This window comes from Hylobates moloch, unplaced genomic scaffold (genome assembly GCF_009828535.3).
Source record: "Hylobates moloch isolate HMO894 unplaced genomic scaffold, HMol_V3 SCAFFOLD_11, whole genome shotgun sequence".
In the NCBI taxonomy this organism is placed as follows: domain Eukaryota; kingdom Metazoa; phylum Chordata; class Mammalia; order Primates; family Hylobatidae; genus Hylobates; species Hylobates moloch.
The window spans coordinates 55774205-55798919 of NW_026652286.1; the positions used below are offsets into that span (position 1 = coordinate 55774205).

The 24715-nt window shown below is 38.8% G+C and overlaps 1 protein-coding gene and 1 long non-coding RNA gene across 22 annotated transcripts in view; one reads left to right on the top strand and one right to left on the bottom strand.

Annotated features, from left to right (window-relative positions):
* DLG2 (discs large MAGUK scaffold protein 2) overlaps positions 1-24715 on the bottom strand; it is a 2210459-nt gene that overhangs the window by 114485 nt on the left and 2071259 nt on the right. The gene's annotated exons all lie outside the window — the stretch shown is intronic.
* On the top strand, positions 14013-16308 carry LOC131380687 (uncharacterized). Its single transcript, XR_009208780.1, has 3 exons — positions 14013-14257; positions 15460-15513; positions 16266-16308. It is a non-coding gene; the product is annotated as an uncharacterized LOC131380687 (long non-coding RNA).

The window sequence follows — 24715 nt, forward strand, 5'->3', positions numbered from 1 at the left end:
CTTTTTATTCCTTTATGCATGAGATTCAGTGAAAGTACTTTGTTTTGGATATGGTGTTAGTGGAGAAATCAAGCAGGCGGTTGGAAATGAGAATTTACACTTAGGATCAGGTTGTGGCTAGAGACAGATTTAAGTTATTGGTCCATAGTTGATCACGGAAGCCACGTTTGGCCATTTATCCTTCTCTCTCAAATTAACAGAATTCCAAGTTTTAACCAGGTACACTGCCACGTAGCTAAAATACTATATTTCTTTGCATCTAGCTATATCCATGAGACTATAATCTGACACATCAAATGTAAGCAGTAGGGGTATATGGTACTTCCAGAAAGTCTTCTTCAAAGGAAGAGGTCATATTTATCTTCCAAGCTGTTTGCTTTTAGCAAAGGACATGATGCCTGGCACTCCAGCAGCCAAATTGGATGCTAAAGACAAAGACCATACCCTAAGAATGGCGGATAAGGGTACTGGAAAGAACCTGGAGTTCCTTGGTAAATCTGTAGAGCTGCCATACTCACCCTGAAGAGCCTACCCTGATGCTTCTTATATATGAGAAAGAAAGTAACTTCTTATGTAAGTCACTGCTGTTTTGGTATTTTGGGGCTTTTTATATGTAGTCAAACTTAATCATTACTGATATATGGTGAAATTAGAAGAAATTTTCAAGAGAGTATAATGGAAGAGAGGGGAAGGATGGGGGCTGAACTTCGCTTTTTTTTTTTTTTTTTTTTCCTTTTTGAGATGGAGTCTCACTGTTGCCCAGGCTGGAGAGCAGTGGCAGGATCTTGGCTCACTGCAACCTCTGCCTTCTGGGTTCAAGTAATTTTCTTGCCTCAGCCTCTGGAATAGCTGGGATTACAGCTGTGCACCACCATGCCCAGCTAATTTTTGTATTTTTAGTAGAGATGGGGTTTCACCATGTTGGCCAAGCTGGTCTCAAACTCCCAACTTCAGGTGATCCGCCCACCTCAGCCTCCCAAAGTGCTGGGATTATAGCATGAGCTACCGTAGCCGACCTGAACTTTGAAGAGTGCCTACGTTTGGAGGAAAAGTACAAGAACATGGAGAGTTGAGAGTCAAAGCTAGATTAAAGGTGGATGTTGATGTGAGCTTGTGTTGGAGGAGTGGGTTGGGGATGGTGGTGGAAATTCTATTCAGTCTAAAATGTCTGTTTCTCAAAATAAGAAATAAAGGGCTGATTATGGAGCCACTAAAAACGAGTGATCCAGGCTACTCCCAAGACAGAGGATTAGGTTGTATATGTCCAATTTATGCGCCTTAACTTTCCAATCTGTTAATTCATTCCATCGCTGACGTAGAATGATCAGGGATTTTCTTTCACAGGGAAGGGAAAGTCAAGAGTGGGAAAAAACTATTTCCCACCAATAAAACAGGGTCTTCGATTATAACTATACTTAAGAATAAGTCCCCCGTAAATAATTTTTTTCCCCTGTGTATAAGTCCATTCTCACATTGCTATAAGGAAATATCTGAGACTGGGTAATTTATTAAGAAAAGAGAATTAATTGGCTCACAGCTCCACAGGCAGTAGAGAAAGCATGATGCTGCCATCTGCTCAGCTTCTAGGGAAACCTCAGGAAACTTAAACCATGGCAGAAGGAGAATGGGAAGCAGGCTCATCTTACAAGGCCAGAGCAGGAGCAAGGGGTTGGGGAAGGTGCCACACACTTTTAAATAAGCAGATCTTGTGATAACTCTATGAGAACAGCACCAAGAGCATTGTGTTAAATCATTCACAAGAAACCGCCCCCATGATCCAATCACCTCCTACCGGGCCCCACCTCCAACATTGGGGGTTACAATTCAACATGAGATTTGGGTGGGGACACAGAGCCAAACCATATCACCCTGCATCGGACACCATACATGACTACCCCTTCTTTGTTCTAGCAGAGGCTATTTGAAGGACAAAACCCACCCATCCATGACTCAGAGGGGTTAGTGGTGAGCTATTTATTGCCTGCTCCCTGTCTCTTGTGCTCTACCTGTGCACGCTGCAGCCCATGGACCTTCAGATCCTGGCACTGGCAGTCATTTGTAAGGAGAATGCAAGTAAAGAGTCTGTAAGTTCTGCAAGTGAAGAGTAATTTTGGTTTTCCTCAAAGATCATAGACTCTACTATTTGTACTGTAGCTTAGTGGAAAGAGTTTTCCAGAGGCTCCAGTCTGTTTGTTAATTATTATTTTTAAGAATCACATACAATGCTGAGAGTTGTTCACAAAAGCACCTTCACCTGTGTTATTTAGTCCTTGTGGTAATCCTTTGGAATAAGCAATGTTACTCCCTTTGATTTACACTGAGACCTAAAGAAGATGATGAAGAGAAGGTCGATTACAATGATAATAATATAAATAGCTATCATTTACTGAATTACTAATAAGTACCAGGTAGGGCAGTAGGAACATAATATTTTTCTAACATAAACAATAATCCTGCAAGGTTTGACTTAGTATTTCTATCTTTTTTTTTTTTTTTTTTTGACATGGAGTCTTGCTCTGTCACCAGGCTGGAGTGCAGTGGCGCAATCTTGGCTTACTGCAACTTTTGCCTCCCGGGTTCAAGCAATTCTCCTGCTTCAGCCTCCCGAGTAGCTGGGATTACAAGTGCCCGCCACCACACCCAGCTAATTTTTGTATTTTTGGTAGAGACAGAGTTTCACCATGTTGGCCAGGTTGGTCTCGATCTCTTGACCTCGTGATCCGCCCGCCTCAGGCTCCCAAAGTGCTGGGATTACAGGCGTGAGCCACCGTGCCTGGCCTTAGTATTCCTATTCTGTAGATAATAAAACTGTGATTCTAAGAGTTAAAGTGACTCTTTATATACACTCTTATATAGTTAAATTGACTCTTTAACTCTTAGAATCAACACAAGCTTTACATTAATTGAACATGACACTAAGGGAGCATCTGTGGTGCACTGAGACTCACCCCTTGCAGCATTTTGATTCGCATAAATGTCATAACTGACCTTGTGATGCCCCAGGGGGTTACCATTTACCCCTGACCACCTTTGGGAGTTGTTAGATGGTGATGATCCTAGTACAGGCACTCAGTTCATTGAGACTCTGGAAAGAAGTCTGAGATAGAAATACAAGGCTATAATCGGTAATCATTATTAAGGCTTTTATTTGAATAATGAGAAGAACAAAGAATAGGGAAAATGGTTGGATTTTATTAGTTTATTTTTATTATTATGCCAATAGAATTTATATTGTTTCTAAGCAAATAGGTACATATCAGTACAATCTGTGTTTTCAGTATATTGAAAAAATACATAGCTAAGGAAAATATGATAACTTGGTGAGGTTGAAGTAGGTTTTTTCTATAAAATTTTGTTGTTCTTTCATGTTACTTTTTATTCTAATTAGAAATCAAGGATAAACTAATATGGAACAAATCTGGATGGCAAACTCCACTTCTTTACATTTCTTGAGCACCTTACCAATCTGCATCTGGTCTTTAAGATTTCCCTAGTAGGTTGTTCTCTGCACATGGGGAGTTGGCAGTAATGTTTCTGTTTTTGTTTCCCTAATTTTTTTTTTTTTTTTTTTTTGAGACAGAGTCTTGCTCAGTCGCCCAAGCTGGAGTGCAGTGGCTCGATCTCTGCTCACTGCAAGCTCTGCCTCCTGGGTTCACGCCATTCTCCTGCCTCAGCCTCCCGAGTAGCTGGGACTACAGGCGCCTGCCACCACGCCCAGCTAATTTTTTTGTATTTTTTTTAGTAGAGACAGGGTTTCACCATGTTAGCCAGGATGGTCAAGATCTCCTGACCTCATGATCCGTCCGCCTCTGCCTCCCAAAGTGCTGGGATTACAGCCGTGAGCCACCGTGCCCAGCCTCCCTAATTCTTTACTACTGGCTTTAACTTTGAAACTTCTAAATTAAACGTTCTTTGATCATCCCCTTACTGAAGGAGTGAAGCGTCCTGTAAATAAAATCCATAGGACTTTGGGATGGTTCTGACTTGGTTTCTTAACAAAGAAAAGTCACTGGAAGTGTTAACATAGCTGCAGGTGAGGGTTTTGGAAGCTCATGCTTCACCTTACCTGATCTCTATATTCTAAAAGTTGCAGAAGTAAATTCTAAAACACAACTTTCTGTAAAACTTAATGATGGGACTGAAGAGTACAATCCTGTTAAAAGCCACTTTTATATAGCAACTACTAGGTGCTGCTGGGTCCTCTGCTAAGTACTTCACAGGCATTATCTTGAGTTCTCAAGGGAGAATTCAAGAATCCTACAAGGGAGTAGGGTGAAAAAAAATCCTTATTTTATAGATGGGGAAATTAAAGCCTAGAGAGGTGTTAGCCAAGATTCATCTAATTAAAAATGAGAGCTTATCTTACAGAGTCATTGTGAGGACTAAATGAGACTGTATTTATTTACCAAATGTTTAGCATGGTATAGGGTTGCTGTTTAAATAATGTTCATCTTATTTCAATGTCTCTTTCATATTAGTCTCAAGCACTTCACTGTCTTCGTAGCATTTGGGTTCTTGAAATACTTCTGTCTGAGAGAAAACTGACAGTGATATTATCCACTGTTTTGATTTATTTTTTATCAAATAGCAGATAATTAGACTTGGCCAGAATTTTTCAATTGCTCACCATGGGCCTGTTCCAATACATTATCAGTAATATAAACCTCATTTTTCTTTTTTTTTTTTATTATACTTCAGGTTTTAGGGTACATGTGCACAATGTACAGGTTTGTTACATATGTATCCATGTGCCATGTTTTGCTGCACCCATTAACTCATCATTTAGCATAAGGTATATCTCCTAATGCTGTCCCTCCCCACTCCCAACACACCACAACAGTCCCTGGAGTGTGATGTTCCCCTTCCTGTGTCCATGAGTTCTCATTGTTCAATTCCCACCTATGAGTGAGAACATGCGGTGTTTGGTTTTTTGTCCTTGTGATAGTTTACTGAGAATGATGTTTTCCAGTTTCATCCATGTCCCTACAAAGGACATGAACTCATCATTTTTTATGGCTGCATAGTATTCCATGGTGTATATGTGCCACATTTTCTTAATCCAGTCTATCGTTGTTGGACATTTGGGTTGGTTCCAACTCTTTGCTATTGTGAATAGTGCCGCAATAAACATACGTGTGCATGTGTCTTTATAGCAGCATGATTTATAGTCCTTTGGGTATATACCCAGTAATGGGATGGCTGGGTCAAATGGTATTTCTAGTTCTAGATCCCTGAGGAATCGCCACACTGACTTCCACAATGGTTGAACTAGTTTACAGTCCCACCAACAGTGTAAAAGTGTTCCTATTTCTCCACATCCTCTCCAGCACCTGTTGTTTCCTGACTTTTTAATGATGGCCATTCTAACTGGTGTGAGATGGTATCTCACTGTGGTTTTGATTTGCATTTCTCTGATGGCCAGTGATGATGAGCATTTCTTCATGTGTTTTTTGGCTGCATAAATGTCTTCTTTTGAGAAGTGTCTGTTCATGTCCTTTGCCCACTTTTTGATGGGGTTGTTTGTTTTTTTCTTGTAAATTTGTTTGAGTTCATTGTAGATTCTGGATATTAGCCCTTTGTCAGATGAGTAGGTTGCAAAAATTTTCTCCCATTCTGTAGATTGGCTGTTCACTCTGATGGTAGTTTCTTTTGCTGTGCAGAAGCTCTTTAGTTTAATTAGATCCCATTTGTCAATTTTGGCTTTTGTTGCCATTGCTTTTGGTGTTTTAGACATGAAGTCCTTGCCCACGCCTATGTCCTGAATGGTATTGCCTAGGTTTTCTTGTAGGATTTTAATGGTTTTAGGTCTAACATATAAGTCTTTAATCCATCTTGAATTAATTTTTGTATAAGGTGTAAGGAAGGGATCCAGTTTCAGCTTTCTACATATGGCTAGCCAGTTTTCCCAGCACCATTTATTAAATAGGGAATCCTTTCCCCATTTCTTGTTTTTGTCAGATTTGTCAAAGATCAGATAGTTGTAGATATGCGGCATCATTTCTGAGGGCTCTGTTCTGTTCCATTGATCTATGTCTCTGTTGTGGTACCAGTACCATGCTGTTTTGGTTACTGTAGCCTTGTAGTATAGTTTAAAGTCAGGTAGCGTGATGCCTCCAGCTTTGTTCTTTTGGCTTAGGATTGACTTGGCGATGCGGGCTCTTTTTTGGTTCCATATGAACTTTAAAGTAGTTTTTTCCAATTCTGTGAAGAAAGTCATTGGTAGCTTGATGGGGATGGCATTGAATCTATAAATTACCTTGGGCAGTATGGCCATTTTCACGATATTGATTCTTCCTACCCATGAGCATGGAATGTTCTTCCATTTGTTTGTATCCTCTTTTATTTCATTGAGCAGTGGTTTGTAGTTCTCCTTGAAGAGGTCCTTCACATCCCTTGTAAGTTGGATTCCTAGGTATTTTATTCTCTTTGAAGCAATTGTGAATGGGAGTTCACTCATGATTTGGCTCTCTGTTTGTCTGTGATTGGTGTACAAGAATGCTTGTGATTTTTGTACATGGATTTTGTATCCTGAGACTTTGCTGAAGTTGCTAATCAGCTTAAGGAGAGTTTGGGCTGAGACGATGGGGTTTTCTAGATATACAATCATGTCATCTGCAAACAGGGACCATTTGACTTCCTCTTTTCCTAATTGAATACCCTTTATTTCCTTCTCCTGCCTGATTGCCCTGGCCAGAACTTCCAACACTATGTTGAATAGGAGTGGTGAGAGAGGGCATCCCTGTCTTGTGCCCGTTTTCAAAGGGAATGCTTCCAGTTTTTGCCCATTCAGTATGATATTAGCTGTGGGTTTGTCATAGATAGCTCTTATTATTTTGAGATACGTCCCATCAATACCTAATTTATTGAGAGTTTTTAGCATGAAGTGTTGTTGAATTTTGTCAAAGGCCTTTTCTGTATCTATTGAGATAATCATGTGGTTTTTGTCTTTGGTTCTGTTTATATGCTAGATTACATTTATTGATTTGCGTATGTTGAACCAGCCTTGCATCCCAGGGATGAAGCCCACTTGATCATGGTGTATAAGCTTTTTGATGTGCTGCTGGATTTGGTTTGGCAGTATTTTATTGAGGATTTTTGCATCAATGTTCATCAAGGATATTGGTCTGAAATTCTCTTTTTTGGTTATGTCTCTGCCAGGCTTTGGTATCAGGACGATGCTGGCTTCATAAAATGTGTTAGGGAGGATTCCCTCTTTTTCTATCGATTGGAATAGTTTCAGAAGGAATGGTACCAGTTCCTCCTTGTACCTCTGGTAGAATTCGGCTGTGAATCCATCTGGTCCTGGACTCTTTTTGGTTGGGAAGCTATTGATTATTGCCACAATTTCAGAGCCTGTTATTGGTCTATTCAGAGATTCAACTTCTTCCTGGTTTAGTCTTGGGAGGGTGTATTTGTCGAGGAATTTATCCATTTCTTCTAGATTTTCTAGTTTTTTTGCATAGAGTTGTTTGTAATATTCTCTGATGGTAGATTGTATTTCTGTGGGATTGGTGGTGATATCCTCTTTTTCATTTTTTATTGCATCTATTTGATTCTTCTCTCTTTTCTTCTTTATTAGTCTTGCTAGCGGTCTATCAATCAATTTTGTTAATCTTTTCAAAAAACCAGCTCCTGGATTCATTAATTTTTTGAAGGGTTTTTTGTGTCTCTATTTCCTTCAGTTCTGCTCTGATTTTAGTTATTTCTAGCCTTCTGCTAGCTTTTGAGTGTGTTTGCTCTTGCTTTTCTAGTTCTTTTAATTGTGATGTTAGGGTGTCAATTTTGGATCTTTCCTGCTTTCTCTTGTGGGCATTTAGTGCTGTAAATTTCCCTCTACACACTGCTTTGAATGTGTCCCAGAGATTCTGGCATGTTGTGTCTTTGTTCTCATTGGTTTCAAAGAACATCTTTATTTCTGCCTTCATTTCATTATGTACCCAATAGTCATTCAGGAGCAGGTTGTTCATTTTCCATGTAGTTGAGCGGTCTTGAGTGAGTTTCTTAATCCTGAGTTCTAGTTTGATTGCACTGTGGTCTGAGAGACAGTTTGTTATAATTTCTGTTCTTTTACATTTGCTGAGGAGAGCTTTACTTCCAACTATGTGGTCAATTTTGGAATAGGTGTGGTGTGGTGCTGAAAACAATGTATATTCTGTTGATTTGGGGTGGAGAGTTCTGTAGATGTCTATTAGGTCCACTTTGTGCAGAGCTGAGTTCAATTCCTGGATATCCTTGTTAACTTTCTGTCTCATTGATCTGTCTAATGTTGACAGTGGGGTGTTAAAATCTCCCATTATTATTGTGTGGGAGTTTAAGTCCCTTTGTAGGTCACTCAGGACTTGCTTTATGAATCTGGGTGCTCCTGTGTTGGGTGCATATATATTTAGGATAGTTAGCTCTTCTTGTTGAATTGATCCCTTTACCATTATGTAATGGCCTTCTTTGTCTCTTTTGATCTTTGTTGGTTTAAAGTCTATTTTATCAGAGACTAGGATTTCAACCCCTGCCTTTTTTTGTTTTCCATTTGCTTGATAGATCTTCCTCCATCCCTTTATTTTGAGTCTATGTGTGTCTCTGCACGTGAGATGGGTTTCCTGAATACAGCACACTGATGGGTCCTGACTCCTTATCCAGTTTGACAGTCTGTGTCTCTTAATTGGAGCATTTAGCCCATTTACATTTAACGTTAATATTGTTATGTGTGAATCTGATCCTGTCATTATGATGTTAGTTGGTTATTTTGCTCGTTAGTTGATGCAGTTTCTTCCTAGCCTAGATGGTCTTTACAATTTGGCATGTTTTTGCAGGGGCTGGTACCAGTTGTTCCTTTCCATGTTTAGTGCTTCCTTCAGGAGCTCTTTTAGGGCTGGCCTGGTGGTGACAAAATCACTCAGCATTTGCTTGTCTGTAAAGTATTTTATTTCTCCTTCACTTATGAAGCTTAGTTTGGCTGGATATGAAATTCTGGGTTGAAAATCCTTTCCTTAAAAATGTTGAATATCAGCCCCCACTCTCTTCTTGCTTGTAGAGTTTCTGCTGAGAGATCAGCTGTTAGTCTGATGGGCTTCCCTTTGTGGGTAACCTGACCTTTCTCTCTGGCTGCCCTTAACATTTTTTCCTTCATTTCAACTTTGTTGAATCTGACAATTATGTGTCTTGGAGTTGCTCTTCTTGAGGAGTATCTTTGTGGCTTTCTCTGTATTTCCTGAATCTGAATGTTGGCCTGCCTTGCTAGATTGGGGAAGTTCTCCTGGATAATATCTTGCAGAGTGTTTTCCAACTTGGTTCCATGCTCCCTGTCATTTTCAGGTACACCAATCAGATGTAGGTTTGGTCTTTTCACATAGTCCCAAATTTCTTGGAGGCTTTGTTCATTTCTTTTTATTCTTTTTTCTCTAAACTTCCCTTCTTGCTTCATTTCATTCATTTCATCTTCCATCAGCAATACCCTTTCTTCCAGTTGATCGCATCTGCTACCGAGACTTCTGCAATCTTCGCGTAGTTCTCGATACTTGGCTTTCAGCTCCATCAGCTCCTTTAAGCCCTTCTCTCCATTGGTTATTCTAGTTATCCATTCGTCTAATTTTTTTTTCAAAGTTTTTAGCTTCTTTGCTATTGTTTTGAATTTCCTCCCGTAGCTCGGAGTAGTTTGATCGTCTGAAGCCTTCTTCTCTCAACTCGTCAAAGTCATCCTCCATCCAGCTTTGTTCCGTTGCTGGTGAGGAACTGCGTTCCTTTGGAAGAGGAGAGGTGCTCTGCTCTTTAGAGTTTCCAGTTTTTCTGCTCTGTTTTTTCCCCATCTTTGTGGTTTTATCTACTTTTGGTCTTTGATGATGGTGATGTACAGATGGGTTTTTGGTGTGGATGTCCTTTCTGTTTCTTAGTTTTCCTTCTACCAGACAGGACCCTCAGCTGCAGGTCTGTTGGAGTTTACTAGAGGTCCACTCCAGACCCTGTTTGGCTGGGTGTCAGCAGCAGTGGCTGCAGAACAGCGGATTTTCGTGAGACTACAGATTCAGCTGTCTGATAGTTCCTCTGGAAGTTTTGTCTCAGAGGAGTACCCAGCCGAGTGATGTGTCAGTCTGTCCCTACTGGGGGGGTGCCTCCCAGTTAGGCTGCTCAGGGGTGAGGGACCCACTTTAGGAGGCAGTCTGTCCGTTCTCAGATCTCCAGCTGCGTGCTGGGAGAACGACTACTCTCTTCAAAGCTGTCAGTCAGACAGGGACATTTAAGCCTGTGGAGGTTCCTGCTGACTTTTTGTTTGTCTGTGCCCTGCCCCCAGAGGTGGAGCCTACAGAGGCAGGCGGGCCTCCTTGAGCTGTGGTGGGCTCCACCCAGTTCGAGCTTCCTGGCTGCTTTGTTTACCTAAGCAAGCCTGGGCAATGGCGGGTGCCCCTCCCCCAGCCTCGCTGCCACCTTGCAGCTTGATCTCAGACTGCTGTGCTAGCAATCAGTGAGACTCCGTGGGCATAGGACCCTCCGAGCCAGGTGCGGGACACAGTCTCCTAGTGTGGCGTTTTCTAGGCACATTGGAAAAGCACAGTATTAGGGTGGGACTGACCCGATATTCCAGGTGCCGTCTGTTACCCCTTTCTTTGACTAGGAAAGGGAACTCCCTGACCCCTTGCGCTTCCCGAGTGAGGCAATGCCTCGCCCTGCTTCGGCTCACGCACAGTGCACTTCACCGACTGTCCTGCACCCACTGTTTGGCACTCCCTAGTGAGATGAAACCGGTACCTCAAACAGAAATGCAGAAATCACCCGTCTTCTGTGTCGCTCAAGCTGGGAGCTGTAGACCGGAGCTGTTCCTATTTGGCCATCTTGGCTCCACCCTAAACCTAATTTTTCATGTGGTTTTTTTTTGTTTTGTTTTCTATGATAAAATCATTGGTGGGAATGTTTATGTTGGATATAATAAATTTGAAACATATGAATATCCTCTTGTGACAAGGTAAGGTATTAGTTAGGGATTCTTTTTTAACTTCCACCCAATTACTTATTTTAGAAAAATGCTAAATTCATTAGATGAAAATTGAAAATATTCACAAGTGTCCTAAGATACCATAGACAGGAGCACGATACAGTGCACTGGAATGGGGAGCCCTAGATCTCAGTCTTGCCTCTGTCCCTGACTAGCTGGTGGCCTTGCTTAAGACACTCATCCCTTCATTGCTTCACAAAGTTGCTACCTGTAAATTGGACATTTCACTCCAGGATCAAAGTTTCATTTTCTGTTTAACTGTTCATAATAACCCAAAATTCCTTAGGGGAAATTCTGCTGCCTTGGCAGGTAACATACGGGGATGCAAAGGAAAAAATTCTGGTATCTATGTTTTTGGGGTTCACTGAGGGATCTAACCCTCTATCCACTGATAAAATTCTTTTAAGAAAGTTATATGAGTGGATGATTGTTTGCATTTATTATTAGTGGGTTATCTACTTGTTTAGAGAAGATTGATGATCTTGCAACAAGGATTAAATAAAATTGTTCCATCTCTCATAATGTCTTATAATGCCTCCCCATTCATCATCATCATGATCATTATGCTGGTCAAGACAAAAAGTTAATCAGCCACAAACAAACATAAGAAGAATTTCTCTTTTTTTTTTCTGCACTGATTGGATCAAGGAAGGGGATTTGCAAATATCTTTTAGTCAAAGAACTTCATTCCAAGTTGCCATTGCACTTCATGCACGACCTAATCCAATTTACATAACTGTATTATAATCATGCAGTTCTTTATCTCTTTCCCTCACTGGACTGTGATCTCCTTGAGGGCAGGCACTTATCTTAATGACTGTCATGTTGCCATTCACTAGCATAGTTCCTGGTACAATCCCTTATGATAAAATAATTATATTTCTATAATTTGACTTTTTTTTTTTTTTGAGATGGAGTCTCGCTCTGTCGCCCAGGCTGGAGTGCAGTGGCACAATCTCGGCTCACTGCAAGCTCCGCCTCCCGGGTTCACGCCATTCTCCTGCCTCAGCCTCTCCGAGTAGCTGGGACTACAGGTGCCCGCCACCACCACGCCCGGCTAATTTTTTGTATTTTTAGTAGAGACAGGGTTTCACCGTGGTCTCGATCTCCTGACCTCGTGATCCACCCACCTCGGCCTCCCAAAGTGCTGGGATTACAAGCGTGAGCCACCGCGCCCGGCCCTTTAAGACTACAAATCCAAAGGCCACTTCAGTCCTCTGTTACCGAGTACTGAGATTATAATACGACGATTGTGCTGGAGAATCAGTTCAGACTGCAATCTGAAGCTCCCAGAAGGGTGGATATCTGCATCCTTAACTCACACCTCAAACTGTTCACTCAGCAAACAAAGCAGAAACAATATATCTTCTCTTCTTCCTACTTCACTACATTTAGAGTTATGTAAAACACTTTCATTTGCACCAGAACACTGGGGAAAGAGAAAAAGGCAGCCAGGATAATACAACAGTATCTTTATGAAGTCCTTGCGCAGTTTTAAAACGTCAGTAACTTGAATTGAGAATGTGGTAGAGGCAACCTACAAATCATATTTGAAAGCAAACTGAATTTTCTCAGAACTGCCAGAAATTTCTATTCAGTGCAGAGTACACAGCGAAATTTTTCCCAGAGTATGTTTTATCAAATAATTTTTTAAATGTTGGATTAATCAATGTTGAATTGGTTTGTTTTCTACAGGGCCATCAGAGATTTCAATGCACTGTCAATCTACAAGAAGGGTATATGATATGCAAATGTTTCACAAACACTGTAACAAATGATTTTGAAGAGGATGTCTTAGGATACTCTGAGTTACTCCAACTTGGACATTTCACAGGTAGGAGAACTATTGAATTGTTCTGCAAGGTAAAGACACTTATTCAAGAATATTTCAATAACTGTACTTAGTGCAACGCCAGGACTGAATTTAGGTAGTCTGGTTCCCAGTCCAGAAGAGTATACCTGTTTTCTGTATGCCATACTGCAGGCCCCTACTTGCCAATGAGAGAGTTTCTGCAATAGTAACATCATCCCTTCTGTTTCATGAAGTCCTACTGGTTGGCTTAATAAATAATGGCATTTTCAGGGCAGTGGGTTGCACCCACTAAGATATTTTTGATTTCTAGTACAAAATGACTTTCCTAGAAATATAATTTCCCAGAGGAAGGGTACACAAGAAATGTGTGGCTTAAAATTCACCTTTTAGTCATTGTATAAAAGTTGAAGGATAACTGCTCAGTTATTACACGGGAGCAGCTGGTGAAAAACCACAGGCCCAGTGATGATAAGATACTGGACATGGAGGAAAGAGATCCATTTTCCTAATAGATCAGCAGCTTTTTGTCCTATCTGTGGGTGACTGTCCTGAAGCCTGTGCTCCCACTGAATTCCAGAATTCAGCTCCCAAATTCTCTCCTTTCTGCCCATCTAATCCCAATCACATTTTCACATTGGACCCACTAAGTCTTTTCTGGCAATTTCATTCCTCTTCCCCTGCCCTCTGCATTCCTTTGTGATCTCATTTGATCTAAATGTCATGTGATGGAATTGGAAGAGCCAAGCAGGCTAGACTTAAATTCTGGCTCTGTCTACACTCGACCACCTAGAAAACCTCATAGGGTTCCTGTAAAGATTTAAATACACCTACCACACAATTATATATAGTATTTAACATAGTGGTGTCCAGCACAAAAGTGTCAAAGAAATAATGCTCTTTCTCTCTAATTGTTGTTTATATAGTAGACCAATTTGCCCAATTAGATAAAAGCTAAGGGCAGAGGGCATGGTGTATGTGTGTGTGTATCCTCACAATGCTAGAAACATTCTTTCATTCAAAAACAATCTGTTAAATGCCTCACAGTAGCACAACATCTCACAGTAGGTGTTTGCAATTTATTTTATGGTAAAGCTTATATGAGAGTAAATAAAATACTGTATGCAAATTTCTGAAAACAGTACCTAAACAACTAGTAAGTGCTATCATGATCACTAGAAAGTACATAAATTTATTTTTGTGCTGTGATAATACTTGGGATGAGCTATTTACCCTATCTTGACTCCGACTCATGGGGTAATGATTTTTGCACAGGAAAAGTTAATCCAGTTGAAAATTATCACCTCCTAGAAATGGAAACAGAGACATAAACAGGAAGGAGCCATCTAATTCTTAAGTTTCGGGTGACTCGTTGCAAGCCTGGAGTACACAGGGATGACAAAGCTCAGCATTCTCAACCTCAGAAGGGTGGCACAAGGATGAGTCATATCTAAGCAGATTCCAAGGTATAATATTTTCTTGACTTTGTCAAGTCATGTTTTCTTTGCAAAGGCTTCATGGACTTAAAACTAAACTGTTTATAAAGGCCCCTTTTTAGTCTACGTTTAAGGCTACTGTTTTACAGAAATAAATAGCAATAGAATAAAAAAGTTGGAGAAAGAATTGGAAGAATGGGAATCTGGTTTTGCCTCTACCATATACTCATGGGAAGATGCTGGCCTTTCTCTGTCTTGGTTTTCCCAACTATAAAATGTTATTTTATCCAAAGAACATTATATAAAATGTTACTTTATCCAAAGAACATTAAGGATTTTCTATGTGCTAAGTATTTACTGTTTTAGGTAGTGGGGTGCTGGACATAAAAAAGGTAAGTAAGGCAGAGTCTAGTGGGAAAGAGAAAATTAATTTGATAATTGTAATTCAGCAACTAGTGCTAAAGGCGTAGATTGCAACAGAGGACTTAATCCCAAGAAGAAAGAGTTCAGGGGAAACCTCCTCCAGGACCTGGAGCACAGTCTGTCTGGGTAGGCTGTCATAAGTATAGTGAAGATGGCAGCTGCATGCAGAGTGAGTTGCATTACAAGGTACAGAGACCTGAGACCACCTTGACAACTGTAGAAACTGCAAAGAATTCAGTCCAGCTAGATACGGCTAAATAAGGATTCTACAAAGCAATACAGTTGAGAACATCAAGAACTGAAGAAAAGAATTGAAGAGAAGCAGTAAAGACTAGGCCGGGCGCGGTGGCTCACGCTTGTAATCCCAGCACTTTGGGAGGCTGAGGCGGGCGGATCGCGAGGTCAGGAGATTGAGACCACAGTGAAATCCCGTCTCTACTAAAAATACAAAGAATTAGCCAGGCGTGGTGGCGGGCGCCTGTAGTGCCAGCTGCTCGGAGAGGCTGAGGCAGGAGAATGGCGTGAACCCGGGAGGCGGAGCTTGCAGTGAGCCGAGATTGCACCACTGTATTCCAGCCTGGGCAACAGAGTGAGACGCTGTCTCAAAAAAAAAAAAAAAAAAAAAAAAGACTAGATTAGAGAGTGTTTTGTGTATCCTGCTACAGGAAATGAGGGACTCTTTCTCTCCATATGCATATATATGTAAATAAGGTATATGACCTTATATATGTAAATAAGGTGTCTGTAAGGACACAGACAGGTAAGCATTTTCAAGGATCATTCTGACTGTGGTATGATTGGCTTGGCAGGTGGCAGAGAACAAAAGCAAGAAAAACTTAGGATGCTGTTGCAGGAGGACGCAAGTAATGATGAGTGTCTGAGCTAAGGTAGTAGCCATGGGGATGAGTATTTGAGAGCTTTTAAGGAGGCAGAATCAACAGAGTTAAGTGAATTATTGAATGAGGATAGGAAGAGAAAGGGAAGTATCAGGGATGATGTTGAGGATTTGGGCTAAGGTAATGGATGGAAAGTGTTGTCATTCCTTCAGACAAAGTGATATAGAAACTTGGCTGGGAGAGATTTGCAAAGGGTGAGCATGAGGTCCCTAGGGGACATACAAATTAAGAAGTCCAGTAACAGTAGGATGGATACCAGGAGCTCAGGAGAGAGCTTTGGACTGGAACTACCAAATTAGGTCAAAATTAAAGCTAATGGAAATCATTCAGTGAACTGAGATTGCCCTTAGAGATTAAAGTAAGGAAAAAAGCTGAAGGTAAAACCCAAGAGAATAACAACATTTTAGAGGAAGAGGGAAGAGTCATCCAAAGAACTATGGATGAGAGTGGGCAGACATATGAAGACAAATATGAAGACAACCAGAGGAAAATGTCACAGAATGCAGGGGAGGAGGAAGATTAATAATGTGATAATGGTCAGTGGTGACAGATGATACAGGAGTCCAAGAAGCTTGAAAAACGTCCAATAGATAATTCTATCTCTCATCCCCTCCCAGGTTGTCATGAGTTCAGAAAAGATCATGGAAGGAAAAGGCTTTGTAAAATCGCATACACATCTGTGATTCATTATTATTTCTTGTCTGTTGACCTATCCACAGTGTTGCGCCATCAGAGGACTTAAGATGTTTAAGCCGAAGCCCTACTTCCATGATCATTTACTTTCCTGTTTCCTCGATTTATTAATGAGAAATAAAATCAGAAAGAGTTAAATTACTTATCACTGTCTCAAAGGAATAATGTTGGTTTTCACAACATCCCAGTTTCAGGTATGACCATCAGAGTCATTCAGAGATCTGAAGTACAGATTTTTCCTTCTTTGGATGGTAGTATTCCTGAAATATCATTAATAAATTCATTTTAAAAATCTGTTTTAAGCACAGAAAAGTAGGTTGCTATTGAAAGCTTTATGCTCTGTTTTTTTAATTCTGAATTTGATTCGTTTAACAATGAAATACATCTAAATTCTTAAGACAGTCTCTGAAGGCCATTATAAATCACAGTGCTATTTCTTTCTGACAATTATGTCAGTAAGCTCATGTCATGGGGCATATGACAGGCAGAATGGCACAGAAAAAAATGGAAAGGGTACAGATTAAGAATCAGAATAAAATCTTAATAATAGCAGCCATCTTATTGAATTTTTTGCTATATGTCAAGTCCTTTTTACATATATTATCTCCTTTTTTCTCTTCAACATTTTAATCCTCATTTTACAGATAAGGAAATTGAAGATCAGAGTGGTGAAGTGACTTTAGGTTATACAGAAGGCTCTGGCTAAGAAGCTGATCTGGGATGCAAACCCAGGACTGTTATGTAATGATTGTTCCAGGATATGATGCCAATGTAGGGGGCAGAGAGAGTCAAACCCAGGGATAGTTTCTCTTATCCTTCTAAGTCAGGCAGTGAAGAGGGGAGAATGGGGATTTTGAGTTAATAGAGGACATGTCACACAACAAAGATGAAAACACTGCCTAGACAGGGGGCTGGTTAACAAAGCAGGGTATTAGGAAGATCTCTGCAATGGCAGGGGCCATGTGGAGAGACTCAGCAAGCCAGTCAGAAAAATTCATCCCATCTGAAAAATTCAAGCTGCAGCAGAACTGGGACATCGGTTTAAACAGCACAGCTCCATGGGAATGGGACTAGCTTCATGAGGACGTGTTGAATGAGAGTCAGACTTTCCATTACACTCCCCCATGAAAAGAGAGAATGAGCTAAGCTTATTTGCCTTGTCTATAAAAAAGAAGTGAAACCTATGGCTGGTCACTTCATGCACTTAGCAGTGTCTGGGACATGGTATCTACTTCATATCCAGTTGTTACTATTATTCTAAATATCTATCAATCACTGTCAAGCACACTAGTTATGGGTCCCATCAATCTAGCACCTTAAACACGTACCCCCTCAAACTCATATGCCGATTACAAGAGTCTACTGGGGGGCATCAAAACTCTGCAACCAAGGTTCACAGGTAAAACTCTGAGATCTGTGATGTTTATTAACGTACAGAATAGGGATGAAAATTCTTGTTAGTTCCCAGGATCTGTGTGATCAATTTAAAGAAATAATGTAAGCACCCTGTAAACTGCAAATGACTATCCAAATGTGAAGGAATATCATTACTGTTATTACTATTACAGGTTATTGCTATTTTTAGAATATTCAGGAAAACACATATTCTCATCAAAACACTTAATAGTTTAGATCAAATAGTTTAGATCAATTTCCTTAATCATTTTATTCTGAAGAATAAAATCTGAAGAACTTCAGGTAAATAGTAATGGAGGAAAAGGGTATGGCGATCTATGCTTAGGTTAAATGACAGATGAGTTACTAAGTTATTTATTTATTTATTGAAATGGAGTTTTGCTCTTATTGCCCAGGCTGGAGTGCAGTGGCCCAATCTCAGCTCACTACAACCTCCAACTTCTGGGTTCAAGCAATTCTTCTGTCTCAGCCTCCCAAGTAGCTGGGATTACAGGCATGCACCACCATGCCCGGCTAATTTTGTATTTTTAGTAGAGACAGGGTTTCACCATGCTGGTCAGGCTGGTCTTGAACTCCTGACTTCAGGTGATCCACCCACCTTGGCCTCCCAAAGTGATGGGCTTATAGGCGTGAGCCACCAAGCCCGGCTATTTACTATATTTAAATAAATATTTATGGTTTTTTTCTTTTTGAAATAAATTTTTTTTGTTTATTCAAGTACTTTAACTCAAGCAATTTAACAAATGTTTATTAAATCAAAATACCATGCAAGAGGCCAAAGAATAATATATTAAGAACACCAGAACTTAAAAATTAAAAAAAAAATCTGGCCTGAATTCTACCTCCTCCACTTATGAACTTTCAAACCTTTTTTTTCTAGCAAAGGTTGTCCATCACTGTTAAGATGACCTTGAACACTTTACATGACTTTCTGAGCCTCTTTTTCCTCATTAAAACAGAGATTGCATCACCCACTCTGCTTACTCACAAGGAATTTGTGAGGATTAAATAATTAAATAATGACTATGCAGATAAAAGTACTGTTATTCAGCAGAAGAGAGGCATGTGCATTAATAAGCACAGTAATAGTTTATTATATATAGTGAGAAATATTACTGATGAGTGGACTGAAGCTGTTCATTGCATATTCTCTCTGTAGGAAATTCTAAATGGAAAGCTGATTATAGTCAGAAATATGCCAGAGATTGGTATGGGATCAAAGGTGAATTTTAATGGCTAATGTCAACATCATTGTCTGATGTGTTGATCTTAATATATTCATATTTCATGTTTATCTTTTATTGATCTCAAGCACTCATTTAAAAAATCATATTTCTAAAGTATATATAATAATATGGAGAAATGATCACAATGTAATGCTAAGTAAAAGAAGACAGAACTCTCCGTGTGGTGTGATTCTAATTTTGTTTTACATATATATATATATATATATATATATATATATATATCTATAGATATATATATATATCTATATCTATATATATATAAAGATACAAAGCATATATATATACTAAAAGAATAATGTTTCCTTTGCAGTGGTGGAATTATGAGTGGGTTATCTTTGGCTTTATATTTTTCTGTATCCTCCTAATTTTATATAGTAAACAAACATTTTTTAATGTTAAAGATGTTTAAAATAAAGAATCTTAGAACCTTCACTCCAACTTACTATAATTCATTATTTTATATTTTTGTTTTATATTTGAAAAGCATACACACTTTGGGCTTGAAGTTATCATCTATTACAGACAAGTATTAAGGACTTTGTGGGGTGTGGCAAATAAAAATGGGAATGTGAGAAGTTAAGAAGATACAGGTGGGAAGATTAGGAGTATGAGTCAGTGATAAGAGACATAATCTGACTAGCTGTGTAACTCTTAAATTTTGAGAAAAGGAAGGTTGGAAATTGACAGAAAGTCACGAAGCTAGAAAACAAGATCAAATATCTTACCTTTTGGGGTCAGAGATAAAACCTAGGAGCTTCTAACAAACAAACAAGTAAGAAAGATGATAGACAGGTAGTAGGCCTATCTATCTATCTCCCCCTACTCAAGGCAACTGAATACTCGGTACAGAACCCCAGAAAGCTACATGAGCAGTGAGGATGTAAGGCCATCCAAAATCAGAGGGTCTATGGAAAACTCTAGTCTCACACTCAACCACTGAAGGAATGCCTTTTACCATGCATAATGGCCAGCTATGCAGCTTCTGCTGGAGCATCTGCTGAGGTGGAGAGGCAGCTCACTCTTTAGTGAGGCAACTCAACTCTTTCTTTGTTGGATGGGTCTCTTGGTTATACAAGAGTCCTTTCTTACTCTGAGTGAATTCCTTAATTCGTTACAGAGAATAAGTCCACTCCCTCTTCTGCCTGATAACCATCTAAATAATGATAGTGACACTAAGGACTTGAATCTGACTCTTCTAATTTCAAAAGACTACCCCCACCCCATTACTTTACAGCATCATTAAGGCTTTCTGGTTAATTGGAATTATTCTGCCAGATTAAATGTTTCATGTGCCATTTAGCTTTTTAGTAGCTTTTTATGATTTGAAAACAATATGCTTTTTTACTCCTTTTTTTCCCAACTAATTGATATGTTGGTCTAACCTAATTAATAAATCTTTTGGTTTATTTACTTTAGGAGTAAAAAATATGCCCGATTCACATGATTAGAATCAATTTATGACTAAATAAATTATGAAGTTATGTAACATGTGATTTATCCTATCAAAAAGATTATGAAAAAGCAATTCCAAAATGGTGATTATAGTCTCCAACTGAAGTCAGATTCAGGTCTTAGTCATCTCTATGTCATCAGTTAGGCATACAAATGCTCAAATTATCACTAATATAAGAGATGTGGCTATAAGTGTCTTAGTACTGAGTTCATTTGCAGAGGAATATAATTACATATTTGGCATAAATACAATCCAGAGACTGTTCAGAACTCTCTTCTTTCTCGTATCAAGGTCTATTTACTACTAAAATGATTCTGATGAATAATGCAACCTTATTCTTTTATAGAGCAGACTAATACACTGCCCTGTCCCAGAAAAACACAACAATCATTACCTTCATTTCTAGGAACATAAACTTTGGAAGCCTAAGGAAAATCTCACCTAATAAAGGTAACATTTTATTGAGAAGAGTAGATAATTGTCAAAAATTGGGCATTTTATTAATTACTTATTTTCATTTTAGCATCACCTTTTGCTAAAATGTAGGAAACTTCTATTTATACTAAGCAAACTGAGCCCTGGCATTATGTATCACTGGATGCATTTGAATGAACAACAGATAAGTTTGTCCCCCAATATGGGATAACTATATATGGTTCAGTCCTGGAGAAGCACAACTAACTTTATAACAGTGCTTTGAGGTAGTATAACACATTGGAAAGAGCAAGCTTTTGATATGGATAGATTTGGATTGGATTCTAGCTTTATTCTGTATTGAGTTGGTGAACTTTTGAGTCTCATGTTTTTCATATGAAAAATAGTTAAAACTTTCTCATGTGGTTGTTGTAATGATTAAATGGGGTAATATATAAAAGCATTTTTCAGAGCCTGGCACATAATAAGCATGTTAGACATGTTAATTTTCTTATTCTAAACTCTGTAATTAATCCTAGAGAAGCCCTCCCCTCACCACATTCTTTTGCAGGCACAAAGTTATGAAATTGGAGATGGAGAAAGGTGCAGGGTCCCTTGAAGCCAAAAGTGAAGCTCAAATGACAGTGTCTGTCTTTTGCAGAAATAGCTGTTTGTTATATCAGCATCTATTGATTTTAAAGATGATGTAGACATACTTCAATCAATTTAAATTTCCCTTACGGGTAATACAGGGGAGTATAAAAGATATTCTTATATATGTAGGGACTAAACTTATCCCAAGTATATTTGATAAATAAAACTATAAAAATACAATTATTGCATATAAGACAGTATTTTTTAAGGTTGGAAATGAATGTATAAGGATATACAACATAGTCATTTTCTGATTTTTTAAAAAGCCTTTTAAAATTTTTATGTGCTGTGATCTGATCATTTCTCAATCACCTTTGTAAGTGCCTGTTTTCTGACGGCCTCTATACATTGTCGTTCTGACCTGAACAAGCAGAACAATTAAAGTATTATAGGTTCACTCTATCCTGAGCTGAACCAAACTCTTGTGATTCCAAAGCTGCAGGATGAGCTGCTACCTCTGCCATAACTAGAAGGTGGGTAATCAAGAACCTTCCGTCAGAACTGTTGTTTCCAAGAATGTACACTTTGGCTAAGCTCCAGGGATCAGGAGGTTGCCTAAAACGATTGGATCCAGGGACATGATACAGTTCCTATGTCAGCACAGCTAAAAAGTAGATGCCCTAGGCACAACTACTTGGCACTTGTGAAATTATTGACTAAAGAATGGAGATTCTGACAGCACAGCTCAGAAAAACCCAACACATCTTACAACCACTGTGTATGCCAGAAAAAAGTAGCAGATGAAAAGGAAGTACAATTTCTAACTAACTCATTTCCATATTCTAAGACTTGCCTAAGTAAGTTTGATTAGCTGAACCTAAATTACATCTGATAACCTAGAGACATGGCATCTGCAAGGGTATATGAGATAGGTAGTGAGCAGCTTTCATCTTTAAAGATGTAAGAAGGAACTTCAATTTCTATGCAAGATGGAATGAGAGAAATCAGCTTTAACCTCCTGTTTCAAACAACCAAAAGTAAATAAAATCAGACAAACTATAGGGAATAATGATTTCCCAGACACCAGACATCAGACAACGAAGGACAAGAATCTTTAGTAGATGGGAGACAAATGAGGTAACTGCCCCAGCTTTCTGCCTTGACAGAGTCTCCAGGCCATCAAGCAGGGAGAAAGAACCCAGGAGAAGCCTGCAGACTCTCTTAGTTGAAGACATGGAACTGAGAATCTGAAGAGACCAACATGGCTAGAGTTTGCAGAAAAGAGTATCAGAAGAGAGCTGCACAGAAAGAAAATCCTGGAAATATGCTGAGAACCACTCTTGAGTATTTAGCAGAGTACTGATTGGCATCTGTGTGCATGAAGAAACTACAAGAGGCCAGAGAAAGAACCATTTTGAAGGATGAGTAGGATCAATACTTGGCATTTGTAAAGGGCTGAGATCAGTGCTGGTTCTCACCAGCTAAACTAGGAAACTTCACAATTCATGGTGCATTAAGTAGTATACTCAGAAAAGTCTTGCTTCAGTAGTAAAACATAATTACTCCTAAATGCTGCCCTCCCATCTAAAAAAACTTAAAAGCAAAACTTGAAGAGATCAGCAAAACTTGAAAAGATCAGTTCCATGACACATTTCAATATTTACAGAAATGCAAAATATCTGGCCCCAGTAAAGTAAAATTCACCATGTCTGGCATTTAGTCAAAGATTACCAGGCATGAAAAGAAGTAGAACAATATGACCAACAATGAGAGAAAAAAGTAACCAATCAAAACGAACCCATAACTGACACAAATGTTAGAAGTGCCAGAAAAGAACATTAAAACAATTCTATAATTGTATTGCAGATTATCAACAAGTTAAATAGGGACATGAAACATATTTAAAAAATCCAAATTAAACTTGTAGGCATAAAAACTACAATGTTGAAAATGAAAAATATGCTGAATAGAATTAAAGGCAAATTAAACACTGCATAAAATATTAAACACTGCATAAAATATTAATGAACATAAAATACATAGCAATAGAAACTAACCAAGTTACTCACTAACCAACTAACTAACTAAACTAACCGTGAAAAAATAATTCTAAAGAATGACAAGAGTATCAACGAACTGTGAGACACCCTCAAGTAGACTAATATACATCTAATTGGAGTTTCCAAAGTGTAGGAAGAGTGAGAAGGAAAGGAAAAATATTTGAAGGAATCATGACCAATAATTTTCCAAATTTTATTGAAAACTATGAATATTTTAATGCAAGAAACTTAATACCACAGAAGCACAAGAAACATAAAGAGAAATATACCAAGACACATCATAATCAAACAGCTTAGTAGCACTAATAAAAAGAAAACATTTATTTATGCCAGGAAAAAGAAAGATGCTTCATGCAAAAAGAATAAGGAAGACAAGGATGACAAGAGGCTTCTCATCAGAAACAACTTGGGTAGGAAAACAGTGAAGGCAACATCTTTAAAGTTACCTGCACTATAAGAGTCAACTTAAAATTCTATATCCAGATAAAATATCTTTCAAAAATAAAGGCAAAATAAAGATTTTTTTCAAACATAAAATGCTGAAAGAATTAATTAGTAGCAGATGTGCACTTAGTGCAGGAAGTACTCCAGGCAGAAGTGAAATGACACCTAATGGAAGTCTGGATATATATAAAGGAAGTACCCTGGGAATGGTAACTATGTGGATGAATACCTAAGCCTTTTCCTTGTTATTTAAACTTCTTTAAAACAATTGTCCACTGTGATGGTTAATACTGAGTGTCAACTTGATTGGATTGAAGGATACAAGGTATTGATACTGGGTATGTCTTTGAGGGTGTTGCCAAAGGAGATTAACATTTGAGTCAGTGGGCTGGGGAAGGCAGATCCACCCTTAATCTGGTAGGCACAATCTAATCAGCTGCCAGCGTGGCTAGAATATAGAGCAGGAAGAAAAATGTAAAAAGAGAGACTGGCCTAGCCTCCCAGCCTACATCTTTCTCCCATGCTGGATGCTTCCTGCCCTCGAACATCAGACTCCAAGTTCTTCAGTTTTGGGACTTGGACTGGCTCTCCTTGCTCCTCAGCTTGCAGACAGCCTATTGTGGGACCTTGTGACAGGGTAAGATAATACTTAATAAACAATAAAATATATATATCTTATTAGTTCTAATAGATATATATATATCTTATTAGTTCTAATAGATATATATATCTTATTAGTTCTAATAGATATATATATCTTATTAGTTCTAATAGATATATATATCTTATTAGTTCTAATAGATATATATATCTTATTAGTTCTAATAGATATATATATCTTATTAGTT